The 16,633-nt window shown below is 45.7% G+C and overlaps 1 long non-coding RNA gene across 1 annotated transcript in view; it reads right to left on the bottom strand.

Moving 5' to 3' along the window:
- Positions 1-227: 227 nt before the first annotated feature.
- The window catches only part of LOC140611231 (uncharacterized), a 74,804-nt gene continuing 58,398 nt past the window's right edge, over positions 228-16,633 (bottom strand). The window contains exons 5-7 of the long non-coding RNA XR_012012520.1: positions 12,332-12,473; positions 11,688-11,837; positions 228-1,038 (exon numbers count right to left, since the gene is read on the bottom strand). This is a non-coding gene — a long non-coding RNA (uncharacterized lncRNA). The remainder of the gene's footprint in view (positions 1,039-11,687; positions 11,838-12,331; positions 12,474-16,633) is intronic.

Genomic DNA, 16,633 nt, shown 5'->3' with positions numbered 1-16,633 from the left:
GCCATTCACGGACCCTGCCGGCGGGCCAGGACTCATCATCTACTCTTTCCATACATCTAAAATGACCTGATCCTCAACTTTTCTGAAAGATACAGGTTTGTCTCCGACTCTGAACTTTTCATGGACAAACTTCACAGAGGATGGAGATGTTCTCAGTTTCCTGCCTTTTCAATATCCAACTACCCCCCAAGACTTTATTTTTAAAGATTTTATTTACTCACGAGAGACACAGAGAGAGGCAGAGACACAGGCAGGAGCAGCAGGCTCCATGCATGGAGCCCGATGTGGGACTCGATCCCGGGACCCCGGGGTCACGCCCTGAGTCGAAGGCAGGCGCTCCTCCGCTGAGCCCCCAGGCGCCCTTCATCAAGACTTTATTTGCCGTACTCGTGATAAGCCAACGTGGGAGTCGGTACCACACATCTTTGTGTCCTTCACAGCACAAACCCAGCCTTTTGTACCTAATAAATACATTAATAAGTTGACAATAAATGAATGGATAGTTGGCTGGTGGATGAATAAACTATAAAAGAGCTGGTACAGGGCATACATGAAACAATCTAATTTAAGAGGCACATCCTATATTTGTTTCCCTCTGTACAGACTTCCTAAGGAACATTTGTTCAGATGACCAGTGTTACTTATTTGACTTACAATATCATTAGTATATTAATTGCAGTATTTAAGACACCTACTCCGTATCAGACACTGACTTGAGAACTCTTATAATTTTAATTAAGTAGCCCTCCCAAATATAGGAGGTAAGTGTTAGTATCCCCTTTTTACAGTTTTGTAAAGGTGTGTTAGGCAAATTCAGAGAGGTTAAGGAGCTATGGGTAATCTCTTAGGGAATAAGAGATTTGAAATTAAAGTGACATTGGATCAAACCCAAGACTTCGCTCTTTCCACTGTGCCATACCGCCTCATTGAGGGAGTCTTATAAAAATATCCCTCTTAACATTTGCAGGAGCTGGGGAGCTAGCATGTTGTCTTCAATCCATTGCCACAGACTAGTTGACAAAAGCATCCAGCCATCTCCTAGAGGAAAGAATGACCTCGTATAAATAGAATTCAGGGTAGATACATTTTGATGAGAGTAAAGGATGTTTAAGAGGATTCAAATGAGCATCTGCCCAGATTAATAGGGGGATGAGTCTATCGTTTAGGGCCCGACATGACCAATAAGTAAGGTGATGACACTCAATGACCAGAACAGATGGAACCAGAAACCAAAAGAAGGAACTAATGGAACAGGACGGGGAAAGGACGGGTGCTGATCACAGGCTTTCCCACTTCACAAGGGATAAGGGGAAGCTTCCCAGTTCTCCCCTTTCCGCGTTTCTGGCTCTGATTATAGGGATGGTACTATTACTGCAAAAAAAGACTAACAAACTGTGGAGGATAAGAGAAGTAGAACAGATTCCTCTGAAATAATACCAGCTTTTAAAATTGCCTAATAATGGACAAGGGCATCTTAAACTCCAGTCAGGCCACAGATGTATTTTTAAAAACTGGAAGCATGCCCAGCTTGAATTAGGGGATACAAGGAATGCAAGCATCCTTGGATGTCAACAAGCAACACCATTCGGTGGTCATTCGTACCCTCAGATTTGAATTCGTCGATAGGGGGAAAAAAAGCTGAAATGGAAATAGGTGCAAGGGTAGGCAGGCACCAGGCTAAGGGAGATATTCTTACTTCAGGTCCAAGGATCACCTTGACGAATCATCCAGGCAGGACACTGCTGGGTCTTTAGCTGAAGCACTTACTGAAAAGGGAGTGCTGGCCTCTTGCCCTCTGCTCACACAATACACATCTTTAAGGCAGAACATGTCCCCCTGTGGTGGTTAGAGACCCTTGAGAAGCTTGAATGTACAGTCTTCACGGGTATGGACTTAGGAAGGTGCCCAACACCACTCTCAGGGAGCAGCCTTCCTATTTTTGTAAAAATCTCATTTTCCTTCCCCACTGATTCCCTAAAAGTCTTGTATATGGTGACAGATGGTAGCTAGACTTACTGTGGTCATCGTTTCACAATCCATACAAACACCAAATGATGATATCATATGAAAACCAACAAGTCTCCTTAACTACAGGCACAGAAACCCATTCTGACTGGCTCTGGCAGAGGCTGCCTCCAGCCCAACGCCCTCCGACTCCTCGGGCCTTTCCCTGTGAGCCTCTGTGCTGTTGCCTTCCGTGGCCTGGTCAATGGCTTTTCCTTTGGGGACCCCCTGGGGCTGTTGAGAGGCACACATAGGGAGCACATCGTGCCTGGGAGTTTGCGCTCCCCCAAGGTAGTTCTGACCCAGTGAGAGATGGTGCAGGGCCCTGAAAGTCCAGTCAAGGGAGCCCTACGCTCCACGGACTTGGCCCGAAATCACACCGTGCTCTCCTTTCCTCTGCCCTCCCGGTGCTTTCCCTCCACTTCCTTCCAGCTTCCCCTGGGAGACTTCCTTACTAAATTACTTGCACATGAATTCTCATCTCAGACTTAGTCTCCAGGGAACCTGACCTACGACACCAGCCAAATAAAATACGGCTGGGGTGTTTTGGGGTAAGACTGCAAAGGCGGCAATCACAGACACAGAAGCAGACACAGCGCTGGCTGAGGAACTGGCCTGAGAGCATCTGGGGCTCAGTCGGCCCTTCCCTCCCCAGCACACGTCCATGTCACTCACGCACAGTGCTCTGGTATCTTTTGTGTGTTTTTCTTGGCATCTGTCTGCCCCATTCTCCTCACTGCAGACAGTCTTCCCCAAACTTCAGGCAGCCACGTCCAAGGGTGCTCAAGTTAGAGGCAGAAGACTGGTTCCCTAGGTGTACCCTTCTCATTTGAGGGGTATCCACACACACACACACCCACACACACACATCCACCCTGTTAAGCTGTAAGGTGCACACGTGAATGAAGCTGAGGGGGAGCAGAAAAAGGCAGTGTATGAAGTACGGATATATTGGAAAATTACTGTAAATACTTTTTTAAAGACTTATTTTAGAGAAAGAGAGAGAGCCAGCGAACGAGTGGAGGGAGGAGCGGTGGGAGAGGATCTTCAGGCAGGCTCCCCACAAAGCGTGGAGCTGCCTCGTGGCTGCATCCCACAACCCGGGAGATCACGACCTGAGCCAAAACCGAAAGCTGGCTGCTCAACCGACTGAGCCACCCCGGCGCCCCTACTATAAAGATTTCCTACTTGAAAGTGTGCTAGTCATCATGTACAACAAAACATTCGTCTGAGAAAAGAACTAGTAAGGCATGCCAACTTGCAAGTTTTAGTCGCCTTTCACACAGGTTTAACTACTGTATATTCTAGAATGGACGATTAAGAAATGATCAATCTTGGGCGGGCCAGGTGACTCAGTGGTTTAGCGCCGCCTTCAGCCCAGGGCCTGATCCTGGAGACTCAGGATCGAGTCCCACGTCGGGCTCCCTGCATGGAGCCTGCTTCTCCCTCTGCCTGGGTCTCTGCCTCTCTGTTTCTCAAATAAATAAATAAAATCTTAAAAAAATAAAAAAGAAATAATCTTTCCTAAAAAGGTACATAGGTAGCAGGGGAGTGAGCATGAGCTAAAGTGAATTGTGACCTTTTCTTTCCACCTTCCTACAGTGTGAGTGATTATTCATGTTTCTTGGATCTGCCTTCTATCTTGCAGTACAGGTAATCACTGCGACAATTCAGATCCTGTCTCTCAATCCTTCCCATTGCTCTTTCGTCAGGAGATGTACCACACCGACCATTAGTCATCTGAACCCCACGGCCATGGTTTTCAAACATTTCAGCCCATAGTAACCCCACAACCCAATATACCGCCAGACAGGTTCACACGTACTAAACACTTAAACACAATCAAAACAAATGTTTCATGAAATAGTTGTTCTTCTTATCTGTGATACACTCTATTTTCTTATGTTTTCTGTTATAAATGAATCTATTCATTGTTAAATGCTAGCAGCAACCAACTAAATTGATTTCAGGACCCATTAGTGGGTTACAGCCAGTGCCTTGGGACATTAAGGGCTTGCATCTAAATGCTAATATTACCAGAAGAGTTGCCCCTATAAGTTTTTTTTTTTTTTTTGCCCCTATAAGTTATCATCACCCACTAACACTTTGTTGTGCATCAGCTCATTATTCACGTAACAACTGTGTTTCCAGTGCCTGATTCATGCAGGGTGTTTTGCTGGAAGCCAGGAAGGGATACAAGGGATGCACCCACCCTCACCTTTGAAAACTCACTGTCAGAGTCCTTAGCTGCAAGCCGACAGGAGCCTATCTGGCTGATATAATGTACAGTTCATATATATCACCATATATTATACACAGTATATAGTTATAACTATGAAGAGGTTTATAGTTAGACAGACCTGGGAAAGCCTCTATCAGAAGAGACAGAGAACCAGGTAGAGAGTTGCACGGCCAAAGCCACAATCACAGGCACATTCTAGAAGTGATCCACAACTGCCCCTGTTGGCGCTTCAAGCTGCACTCAACATGGCCAGCACTCGGGAGCCAGCCCAAAACCCGCTGTCACTGCTGTCCTGGGAGAGTCCAGGTACTGAGCAGTGGCTCTCCCTGGTCCTAGGTAGATCCTCTTTTCTTAAGCACCAGCTCTTGAATTAAAGTCTGCAATGATTATACCTGAACTTGGACTGTGTACCTGTGCGTGGTGACTAAGAGCTTAGATTCTGGAATCAGATTCCTTGGGTTCAAATCTTGGTTCTTCCGATCACTGTGTGACCATCATGAACAAGTTACTTTCTCTCTCTCTCTCTGTGCTTCAGTTTCCTGAACTGCACCAATTTGATAATAGCGCCTACTTCACGAGATTGTTGAGAATCAATTGAGTTGCTACAGGTTAAGAGTTTAGAAGTGATGATGTCTGTTAATATGAGGAATTAGGGAAGCAAATATCTGGAGCTTTCAGATTTTTATCACACAAGATAGGCTTGGCATCCAATCAAGACTCTGAAGATGGGGACATTTCCAAACCACATGATGGCAGGTGTAAAAGAATGGCCAGTGCCCATTATATACCCTGGTAGACTAGTTTAAAAGATGAGTCAAGTGATGCTCTTGGAGGGCAGGGCTCTGAGGGAATGAAACCCAGAATGGCATGAAGAGCAAGAGCTATGGAAAGGTCTGCAGCCTTGAGGCTGCCGTCTGTGGCTGCCAGAAGTCTTGAGACAAAAGACTCCAGAGGAAAGACAAAGTGGAGAGAGAAGGAGGGATAAATGCCAGAGTCTTCCTTACTTGGCAATTTTGCCAAGGGGTATCTCAATCTGAGATAACATGGCATTTCTGGAGTAGCAGTCTTCAAATATTTTTGGTCATCCATCCCCTAAAAGAATTTTGCCAACGATCGGTGCCCCACAGACTTTTAACATCTAGAATTTTTATCATATAATTAAATAGTTAAGAAGGTTGTGATTTCTTGCATATAACATATAGGCTTTAAATATATTTTCCTCAAGATCTTGAGGTCTTGGCTTTAGCTTTTTTAATTTATAGAAATTGTCATTAGGAGGGAAATGACAAAGTTCTCAGTTTCAAATTGGTCGGGCAAAACCGACTTCATTTTTGTCAGAAAAAATATCTGACATGGTATTTGAATTGCAACGTGTGTATTAATCTGTGTTCTTGGTTAACCATCTGACTTCTGAGTCTCAACTCTGAAAGATAACGGAAGCAAGTTTCCTTAAGTTTGGAAGCTGATGAAAGAATGTGTTTCTTCCTTAAGATTTTTCCATTAGAAGCTCTTTTCTCTCTCTCTCACACACACACAATGCTCCTGGTGAGCCGTAAAGCCTCCACTTGTCCCTTTGGCAGTTTGATGGTTAGTTCTGAACAATGCCTCATGGTCAGATTTTGGATGTCAAGTAGCTAGAAAAGGGAAGATGGGAAGAGAGAACCCATAGACCACAGACATTCCGAGGCGGCCAATTTAAGGAAGAATACATTTAGAAGTTAAAGAATGGAAGTTTATTCCTTAAAACAATCCCAGCTTACATACTCACTGGAAAATGGTCACATACCTCCTGGAGTGTGTGTTCCAGTTTAGCACACACACCCCTATTCTGGAAAAACATCTGACATGGCACTGTTTAAGTCATTAGACGTGTATTTTCTATTAGGATAAATGTAATAAATGTATATGTTTTCTGTCTAGAGTTAGAGCCAATCAGGGCCAATGTGGCAGAGTGGGCGACACTTCTCCACAACCCTTCCCCAGTAGAAGGAATAGAATCATTTAGCAAAGGGTCATAGTATTTTAGATGATACATTTATTTACCCACTGTCTTTGCAAGTAAAAATAACTCCATCACATGCTCAACACCAAGCAAATAGTAGGCAGGAGGAGTGGGATTCTCTCCAGGAGCCAGGAGTCCCTTACACAGACCCAGACACAGTCCTGGGCTGGGGGGCCAGCAGATCTGTCCTGAGGTGGACACTGAAACAGATTCGAGTTCCCTTTACAAGGAAGAGGAGGAAAGGGCTCCTGGGTTGATGAACAGGTGGAGGCTTACATTTTTATGGGGTCCAAAATGCCTCTGGATCCAAGTGGATCTTGGCAAAACATTGCACTTGTAAAACGATAGGAGTATTTTATAAAGTGCTATGCCTTTGCTATGCCTTTTGGAGCAAAACTTTAAGGCAAACTTTAAAAGAGTAAGGAATTTTGCCAAAACCTTATTTTAAAAGGGGGAAGAGTCAGTGGGATGAGGAATGAAGGGGTCCTTCCTCCTCCAGCTAACCCTGTCGTCAGCCTCAGGGCCTCTGCAGAGGTCTGGCCTCTGGGCAAGGACCTTCCCTTACCACATGCTCTAAGGAGCTTGTACCGGTCACAAATATAGAGACGAGTTTAAGTTATATTCCCCGACTGCTGTCAAATTGTATTTTTTAAAATCTTTCTTTCTCTTAACATGTGCATGACTGACACAGAATTCTATAGGAAATGAGAAATCTGCACAGCAACGTTTACACATTTTAAGTGCTGGCAAATTCCTCAGGGAATTAATTTTGTGTACTGGATCTCCTGTTACTCAATTTATCAGGGCAATTCCTGGGTGTCCAACAATGTTTTCCACTCCCAGTCATTCACTTGCTCCTCGAGTGACTGAAAACTGAAGCTCTTAGGTAGACTCAAAGCTAAATAAGTGAGTGAATGAATGAATGAATGAGGGAGGGAGGGAGGGAGGGAAGGAAGGAAGGTAGGAAGGAAGAAAAACCTACTAAATGCAAAGCACCTAACTAAATTCCTTTGAACTAATCAAGTTTAGCCTTCTTCCCAAGAGGGGCAGATTATTTTTGCTTTTTCCTCTCCCTTTAGTTCCCTTCAATTTGTCTCAGGCAGTCGTCCAGCAATTGTAAAACTCCATGAAATGACTAAAACAGATTAAAGCTGAGACAGGACAGACTGCTGGGGAGATTTCACCTTGGGTGAGCAATGCTGAAACCCTGAATAGCTCCGCAGGTCTCGGGAGCATAAAGAGGCAAGAGCAATGCCTTATACTGGGCCCTAATTCAGCAAGAGCATCGAGGAGTACGAAACACAGGGGAAAGACAATATATGACAACCAATTCAATACCAGACCATTTAATTCACAGCTCAAGATTTCTCTTTCAGTGTTAGGCTTCCATAGACAAATGGCGAATTTTACTCCGTTATTAACCCCAAATGAGAAGAAATGGAGGCTGCACCCCATCCCAAATGATTAATAGTTGCCTTGTGAGTGGTGGATTTAGTTTAATAACTAACCCCTCTTTTCCAACAACACATTGAATATGATTAAAGATGTGTCTTGAGATTACATTTCCTGAAATTTTAAAATATTTTTTAACTAGAATGAGTTTTATATAAAGAACTATTGAGGGGTTCCCTAGACTCGATCTTCCGTCTAAAGGATAAGCCTTTATATTCTGCAAAAGGGGCGATGGTGCCCTGTACGAGTGGCGTGGTGACTGGAAGACCATTATGGAAAGAGGCGAAGAATCCAGAACAAGCTACCTGGTCACTGTCAGCTCAGTAGTCATTTCCACTCTTCCTTGTAAAGGGAGCTCTCATCTGCTTCAGGATCACTTCAGGGCACATATCCCGACCCCGAATCTACGAAAGTCTACCTAAGTCACTCATAGCAATCCCACTCCTCTTGCCTGTGATTGGTTCAGTCTTGCGCATATATGATGCAGTTCTGACCTCCTGGCAAGACAGGAAACCACTATGAGCTCCCAGGAGAGGTTTCCTAATGGAAAAAAACAAAAAGTTGGGATCCCTGGGTGGCGCAGCGGTTTAGCGCCTGCCTTTGGCCCAGGGCGCGATCCTGGAGACCCGGGATCGAATCCCACGTCAGGCTCCCTGCATGGAGCCTGCTTCTCCCTCTGCCTGTGTCTCTGCCTCTCTCTCTCTCTCTCTCTGTGACTATCATAAATAAATAAAAATTTAAAAAAAATCACGTTACAAGGAAGATGCCATCCATTTGTTCTTCTGGCTATTACTGCAGCTGGACAGGACAGCCAGAACTTGTGCAGTCATTCGGTCACTGTGCAGGGAACTAACCTGAACACAAAGCCAAGTCAGCGAGCACGGCAGGATGGAAGATGGGAAGCACTTGGATCCCTGGTGACGGCACCGATATGATGAACTAGAGAAGCCCAGGCACTGCCCCATGTTGCCCCTTCTCACATCCTTGTCGTTTAAACCTTCTGTGGTAGCTTTAACATGTGTCCACAACCCTTTCACTCTTTTCCTCACAGGAGGGGAAGCCTAAATCTCCTCCCTCGAAGGTGAGCTGGACTCAGGAACTCATTTCTAACAAATAGAATAAAGCAGGGTGACATTATGCAGCCTCAGACACCGGATCTCGAAAGGCACCTTGGCTTCCTCCTCCTGCTCTCCCCCGGGTCACTCCTGGTGACTGAAGCTAGCTATCACAGGATGGGGACACACAAGCAACCTAAGGGGAAGCACACATCACAAAGGACCGAGGTCACCTGCCAACAGACAGGTAGGGGAGTCGTCTCGGAAGCAGAACTCCCACCCCCTGTCAGGCCCTGAGATGACTGCAGCCTCTGCCTATGTCCTGAGATACAACTTCATGAGGGATTCTTGGCAAGAACACTCCAGCTAAGTCACTCCCGAACTCCCCACTCACAGAAACTGTGAGACATTTGTTATTTTAACCCACTATATATCGGGGAAATCGTTGCACGATGGTAGGTAGCAAAGACGCTTTTTAAGATTTGGTCTAACATTTTCAGACAAAGGTGCCTTAATTGGTAAAAAGGTTGTAAAAGACTGCATTCTAAAACCAGAGAATTACAGGGTCCTCGGGTTCCTTTTCCTTCTTACAAGGACTGTATAATGCTCTCTGAGATAAAGAGACATCCTTCTCACAAGGCCTTCCAAAAAAAGAGGTAACAGTTGCTCTGGGGCTTTACTTTCACAACCATCTGGCGAGAGGCTAAAATCCCTCTGGTCATGATTAAACAATTGCATTTCATTGTATGCTTAGAATTGAGTGGTGTTTCCCTAACTCTCTTACAGAAAAAGCATCCTGAATGATATTAACAGATGTTCTACCCAAAGGGGAGGGCTGAGGTAGACATTCAAAAGACACATACAGCAAACTAAAGACTTTGGAGAGGTCTTTCACAAAGAAATCTGCTTAGCTTTTGCTTAACCCAGAATTTCTCAAATTTAATGTGACTACAGACTGTCCCCTCTATGCTCCTCCCCCGCCCTCAACAAAAATATCCATATTCCTTGGGACGTCAATGTTCTTTAGAACACAGGGAACCACTAGTGTGGATGCCACAATACACTGAATGAACGTATTAGCATGAATGATCAAAATAATCCAGCACTATACTCAAAATACCACAGCCATCCTACAGAGACTCAGCCACATCCACTATCTGAGTAATCTGAAGTATCTAAGTTTAGACTTAGATTTCAAGTCAGAAATGGTACAAGTCAGGAATTACCAATGCGCCATCAGGAGCAAAATAGGACTCACACACATTTACTCAAAGATGAGTGGTTTTCTCCAAAATGATTAGTTTCTTGTTTCCCATTACACGAAAACCTGCTCCCCCCTTTTAAGATTTTTTGTTTTAATACTTCAGGTGAATGTTTCCTCTCACATATTTGGTGTAATGAAAAAAATCCTCTTACAGGGAATTTTGAAATATCAGTATCTGGTTTGTAGGACCCCAAGGTAGCATACCCATGCGAGCTAAAAGTCAACTACTTCACCGACGATGCAGCCAACACAGCCAAGGAAGCCAAGCCCTCTTGACTCCAGTCCCTGGATTCTATCCTTCTGTTAAGCCCTAAAATCAAGTGAAGGAAACCCCATACTCCTGAATAAGTAGGAAGATCATATAGCAGTTGATTAGGACTTGCCCCAACCGGGCGATGTCACATGTCACGTAAGGTAGACGGTTCTGTCCTGGGGCTGGGCCAACTCCGACATGCCTAGAATACCTCGGACTGCTTAGTATCACAACTTTTTTGCCTCTTAAAAATCAAACCACCAACCATTTAAGACTTGAGAAATGGGATTTATGGAAAGAAAGGTGTGCAAGCAGGTATGTGAGGAACCCCACCTTCTCCCTCCGTCGCCATGACGCCCTGTCCTTGATTCTTGCTCCTTTACCATGCTCCCGGCTTCCCCCGCCCCCGGAAGGCAGCCTGCCTTTTTAACTCGGATTCAAGTGAGAACACAAATGCTTTTTTTTAGTTCACTTAGTACGAATGAGATACACTATCGTTTAGGAAAGTATCTGGTATCTAAAAAAGGGATCCCCTAAAGAAAATAAATCAAGGAATTACGGAGCAATCCTGGAGCGGTCAAGTTTCAGGTGGACGGAATTCTGACGCTACAACTACGCATTGGCCCCAACAGCTGGTAAATCTGTTCAGACGCCTTCCTGGTTTCTTCTGTTAGCTAACCCCTTACATGGTTAGCCCATGACCTGTAAACCTTTATTAAGAGAGCATATTGCCATCTGGGTCAAGGACAAAATGACTACAGTCTTTCTCATCCACACCCATTGCCCCCAACGGTCCAAGCTCCATATTTTCTCTGATGTGAGAGATTCTCACCTACAGCTTTCCTAACTTCCCATATCTGATTAGTCCGCAAAACCCATCTGGAGGGTATCGCTCAGTCCCAGAATTTCTAAGGGCTTAAGGGCACCTGCACCGCTCATGTTTCTTTACCTGGGGGAAAGACTGACATTGCACGGTAGACTGCACTCATAGAGAACCCACAGCTACTCATCTAGAAGCTGGGGAGGACTTAGACGATCTCAGAAACCAGAGAGGCTCCTGAGAGGAGTCACGCAGGGCCTGAAAAGACCTTGGTGGCCTTAGCCGGTCTTCCCCCTCAAGCCAGATGACAGTGGCTCCCAGACTTTTCCTTGCCTTCTCTCAGGTGAAGCAAGCTGTGCCTACAGTTGTGAGACAGGAGCCAGCCCACACTACCTCCAGCCTTAAGCAGGGAGCTGCTTAGTAGCTGATTTGTGTGAAGCCCAACAGAGGTTTATCCCGGTGGGACCTTGTGCCAGTCAGTGCAGGTGGTTGAGCAACCTGGAGACAAAAGGACTGTCTTGGAAGGACAGAGAACTTCCTGGGGGAATAAGCAGCAACCCCCAGATGAGGGAGGCAGTAACTTAGCCAGACTTACCTACACAACTTCGAGAGGCTGGAGAATAGATCACCCACATGGCCAGATGCTGCTTTCCCTGTGGGAGTTACTGTCCTCGAAGAACACGTTCTGGATGGAGACCCAAAGCATGATTGAGGCGGGTGGGTAGGAGGAGCAGGAGACGGCCACCTAGAAAAGAAAGAATACTTCTGTAGGATTTTTTTTTTTGGGGGGGGGAATAGTTTTAGTAACTATTTTTCTAGAATAGAAATGTAGACATACAGCATTTTTGAAAACTAACTGACAATTTCCCAAAATTTCCCCACTTTCCCCTTCCCCACCTTACACTCAGAGCAGCCAGGCTGTGGTCATTACTGCGTGGCTCAGAGGTGACAACAGAAAGCAGATATAAAAAGAATTATTCCAAGCTAATGCCCAAACACAGAAAGAGAGAAATTGTCTACTGAGTATAAGAAATAGGCCCCCCGACACCACCTCCGAGCCCTCCGTACCCCAGCGTGGTTTGAACTTAGCCGAGGACACCCAGGGACCTGGAGGGCCAGGAGAGAAGGAATAGGACAATCTCAGCGTTGACCCACAGAGACCGAGGCCTGAGACCCAGGGCAGAGGATGGGCGCTCCCGGGGGAAGCCGCTGCCCAGGCAGACGCACCGTAGAACTCACCACACACGTACTTTGAAGTGTAGCTGTCCGTTCTGGGAGGTGAGGGCACGAGGGAAGCTTGACTAAGTTTCCGCCATCCCGATGGAATAAAAATTGAAGTGTGTGTGGGGTAAGCTCACACCTGGTTGAGGTAAGATTATTCCTGCAAAGATTACATTCAAAATGTAGACTACGATTGTTAGGTCCATCCCTTTTTTCAAAAATGTAAAGATGTACATCCTAAGAGAACACAGTTCCCTTTCTGTCAATTCCATGATAGGTTCCGGGCACGTGCGAATAGGCATCTGTAGCAGTTTCCTGCAGCTGCCACAGCCAAGGGCCACAAACCAGGTGGCTGGAACAACAGACGTGGACGCTCACGGTTGCAGAGGCTAGAGGGCGAGACCACGGACTCCGGAGGGCCAGGCTTTCTCTGGAGTCTCTAGGACGGAAACCCATCTTGCCTCTTCCTAGTTTCTGGAGGCTGCTGGCAATCCTGGTGCCGCACGGCTCATCGGCACATCACGCTAGGCTTTGCCTCATCTTTGTCTTCCACACTGTTCTCTTCTGTCTCTGCACCAGTCATACTGGATTAAGGAGTGTGACCATCTTAACTAATCACAACCACAATTGCCCTATTTCCAAATGAAGTCCTATTCTGAGCTTCTGGGGATGACATGAATTTGGGGAAGGGGTGTTGTTCAACCCAGTACAGCAGCCATTGCCATGCCGCCCTCACTCTGTACCCCAAATGCACGATGATAAATCCCCCTAATCCCCTGCAGAGACAGCAGAGACCAAGAGACAACTTCTGGCCAATTTTCTACTCCAGGTGCATAGAAAAGTCACTGGAATATGGCAAAGAAAGTAAATCACAATCCTATTAGCCATGGCTTCTTTCAAAGCCAGCAGCTCCAGGCCCAGCCAGGTGTCCCTGACTCACCTGAGAGCTGCTTCCATGGAACCCTCAATAGACATATTCTTAGACACCAGACTTGCCTGAGGCCCCCAGAGAACGGGTTCTCCTCCCCTGTGGTCCAGGGTCTACTTCTCTGTCTGTTCCTACTCCAGGATCAATATCTTTACAAGATAACGGGCAATAGTAATGCCCCTTCAGAAGAATAGTATCCTTCACCTTCAGGGGAGAGGGTCTTATGTAATTAAGGGGGAAAAAAATCTTACTATCACCCTGATGACATTACAACAGAGCTTAGAAGTTACACTCCCGCACATCGAGGTTTTCAGTTTTAAAGGACGCCAAAAATTAAGGAGAGAACCTTAAGAAGAGAAGTTAACGTAGCCTCAGGAGTCCAGGGGTCCATCCTCTTTCGTGCTAGAGTAACCCCCACGGGTAGCAGGACCCTGCGCTGGGTCACTGTGCTCCACCACAACTCACCGAGCGGATGAATCAAAGTTGAAGTGTTCAGGCCTTTTTGATCCTTTTTATGACCTCCTCCCCGGCATAAAGTAATGAGCATTCCTACTCTCCTTTTCAAATACAAAGTCCCCCCACCGAGCTCTCAACACTTGCCCCATTCTCCCCTGCCAAAACCATCTTTTACACAGGGAACGAGTGTCCAAGTAAGGCCCAGCTATCTTCCTGCGTACAGGGGAAAGAAACATTAAACATCCTTCCTCCCCCCAGACAGCAACGAAGTTTTGGAAGACATAGCTCTGGTTAAAGATAAAGCAACCACGTGAACTCTAAAGTAGGACCCTTGGGTAACTGAAGGACCATCTGTGTCCCCCAAGCAAAGGGCCATCTCTGCCCAGGTCCCCAAGTCTATCCAGAAATGTGTAAAGGGCACACTTCTGGCTTCTCTGCTCCCATCCCTGCGCCCCATCGGCCTCTCCTCCCGTCCTACCGCCTCTCCTCCACACCCTCGAGGGCTCCCTGGGCCCCCAGTCTGGGGCTCCAACCCAGCTGCCTGTTGCAGACAAACTGGCCTAGATCGACCTCTGATGCTTGACTTCTTAGTCGTCCCTTTTGGAATGCTCCTCGTGCTGACTTCTGCACCCATTTCTGGCTGCCCCCTCTCGCCCCTGTAATCTAATCTCCACCTCTACCCCCTGCCTCCTGACTTCTCTCTGGTTCAGCATTCCCCCAGGGGTTCCCCTGGCCTCGTGTCTGTCCAGCCCTTCTTGGATTACCAGTCGCCCTGGCTGTAGCCTCTGAGTTCCCGTAGTAGCACTACTCTCTGGCCATCCTCCCCCAGGGTACCAGGCTCTTGACCCTCACTCTCTGCCTCACTGGACGCTCCATTCCTTTGTCCATACTCCTCGCCTATGATACAAAGACCTTCGCAAACACATCCTTGCATCCTCTCCCCACTGCTGCACAAGAGGGTCGTCATGTTACTGAATGCTACTGCGTCATTATCTTAGAAACCCAAACTACCCAAATCTACACTGTGGGATATTGTCAGTACCTGCATCCTATTTTCGTTTTATTTCGTAATAGATTAGGTTTTTTTAAATTGAACTAAAAGCTGCATAATCTTAGCATCCAGACAAATTTGAACTTAAAATTTTTCTAAGTTGGCTTCTTCCTTGAGAAAGAACATAGAAGAGTATTGGCTCCGTAAGCAGATGGCCTTGCTTGAGTCTTAAATCTGTCACTTACTCTATGTAGGTCTTCTAGAGCAAATTACCTAACCTGTGCCTCGTGCTTTTCATCCACAAACTGGGAGTGATACTATTTCCGACCTCAAAGGCCCATGGTAAGGATGAGATGCCTTAAACACCTAAAGGACTTAGAGCAGAACTTCGAGTGCCAAAAGCCTTCCATGAGGACTGGCTGCCACGGTTGCTTTCCTGACTGAAGGCCCCATCCACTGCCGTCAGCAGCCTGGAGGTCATGGACTCAGAAGTTTTTGATGGAACAATTAACAGGGACGATGGCATCTCTATAACAAATATGAAGAAACAGTATTTACTGGGGAACAAAAAGAGTGGAGGCCTACTGCCAATGCCTTACAGTGGCTGAAACGCAGTCTGGACTAGGCCATCACTGGAGGGGTTCCCATCCTACTACCTTCCTCATAATCTATCCAAGATAGACTCTTTTTTTTTTTTTTTTTTTGTCAATAGTACCTAGACACCACCCTGTTCATTCCTATTCTACCCCTGTCCTCACATCCTCCAGGACGGAATGCCACCTGGCAGACACACCAAATTCCTCACAAAGACTGGTAAACTTCCCATAGCACACATCTGACACATTAAATAGGTCAAAGGCGCAGAGATTCCAGCCTTGTTCCTTTTGGAAAGATGGGGAAAAAGGTAAGAAGCTCTTGTTTCTTACAGAGACGTGAACGTCATAACCAAAATACCAATTTCCTTTTAAAGATATTTCATGGCAATCAGCATTTTCCTCCAATGATACAGTCAATTCTCATTATTTGTGGATTTGCCTACTTGCTAAAATGTGGAGGCCCCAAATCAATACTCGCAGCACTTTTGTGGTCCTTAGTGGGTGTGCACAGAGTGCAAAAAATCTGAGTTGCCCCCATGTGCAAGTTCCCAGCTGAGGTCAAACAAGGCAACGGTCGGTCTTCTGTTTCAGCCCTCAGACTGTAAGGTGGTATCCTTCTCGTGATCTATTTAGTGTACAGTTTTCACAGTTTTGAACTTCGTGTTGGTGAGTTTACTACTTAAAAGGGCCCCAAGAATAGTGTCAAAATGCTGTCTAGTTTCCCGAGTACAAAAAGGCTGTGATGTGCTTTGGAGAGAAAATAAACGTGTTAGATAAGCTGCTCTGAGGCATACGTAATGGTGTTACTGGCCATAAGTACAGAGTTACTGAATCAACAATTTATTAAAAAAGGTGTCTTTATACAGAAGCATGCATGAAGTAAGGCTGTCTACTGATCAGCTGACAAAATGCGGTGACCAGAGGTTTGCAGGAACCTAGCCATGTATCTTCCCTACAGGCAATGGTTCCGTAGTCACTAATTCAGTGTAAGTGGCAACTTTATAAAAACATAACCACAACATGTGTACAACATAGAATATACCTGCAACTATGGAAGTCAACCATATATTCAAATCTGAATTAATTCACTCCAAGAATTCCCATCGCTAGCCACTCATCGAGCACAGTATAGTAGGTTTTCATTTAAAAAATAAACCCCCAAAACTCCTCTAAAGAGATTCACTTGTTTCACAAATTGAAAACCTGATTTAAGGTATCCAGCCTTTTGTGATAAAGCTGTCTAATATACCTCACTTGAAAGAGGACTGTGAGATACCAAAAACAGAATTGAGTTTAAGGATGGGGATAAAAGAAAACATAAAATGAAAATTATTGAAATACCATTCCCT

The sequence above is a fragment of the Canis lupus genome, chromosome 2 (assembly GCF_048164855.1).
Source record: "Canis lupus baileyi chromosome 2, mCanLup2.hap1, whole genome shotgun sequence".
NCBI classification, from domain to species: domain Eukaryota; kingdom Metazoa; phylum Chordata; class Mammalia; order Carnivora; family Canidae; genus Canis; species Canis lupus.
This window is presented reverse-complemented; position numbering and strand designations above follow the sequence as displayed.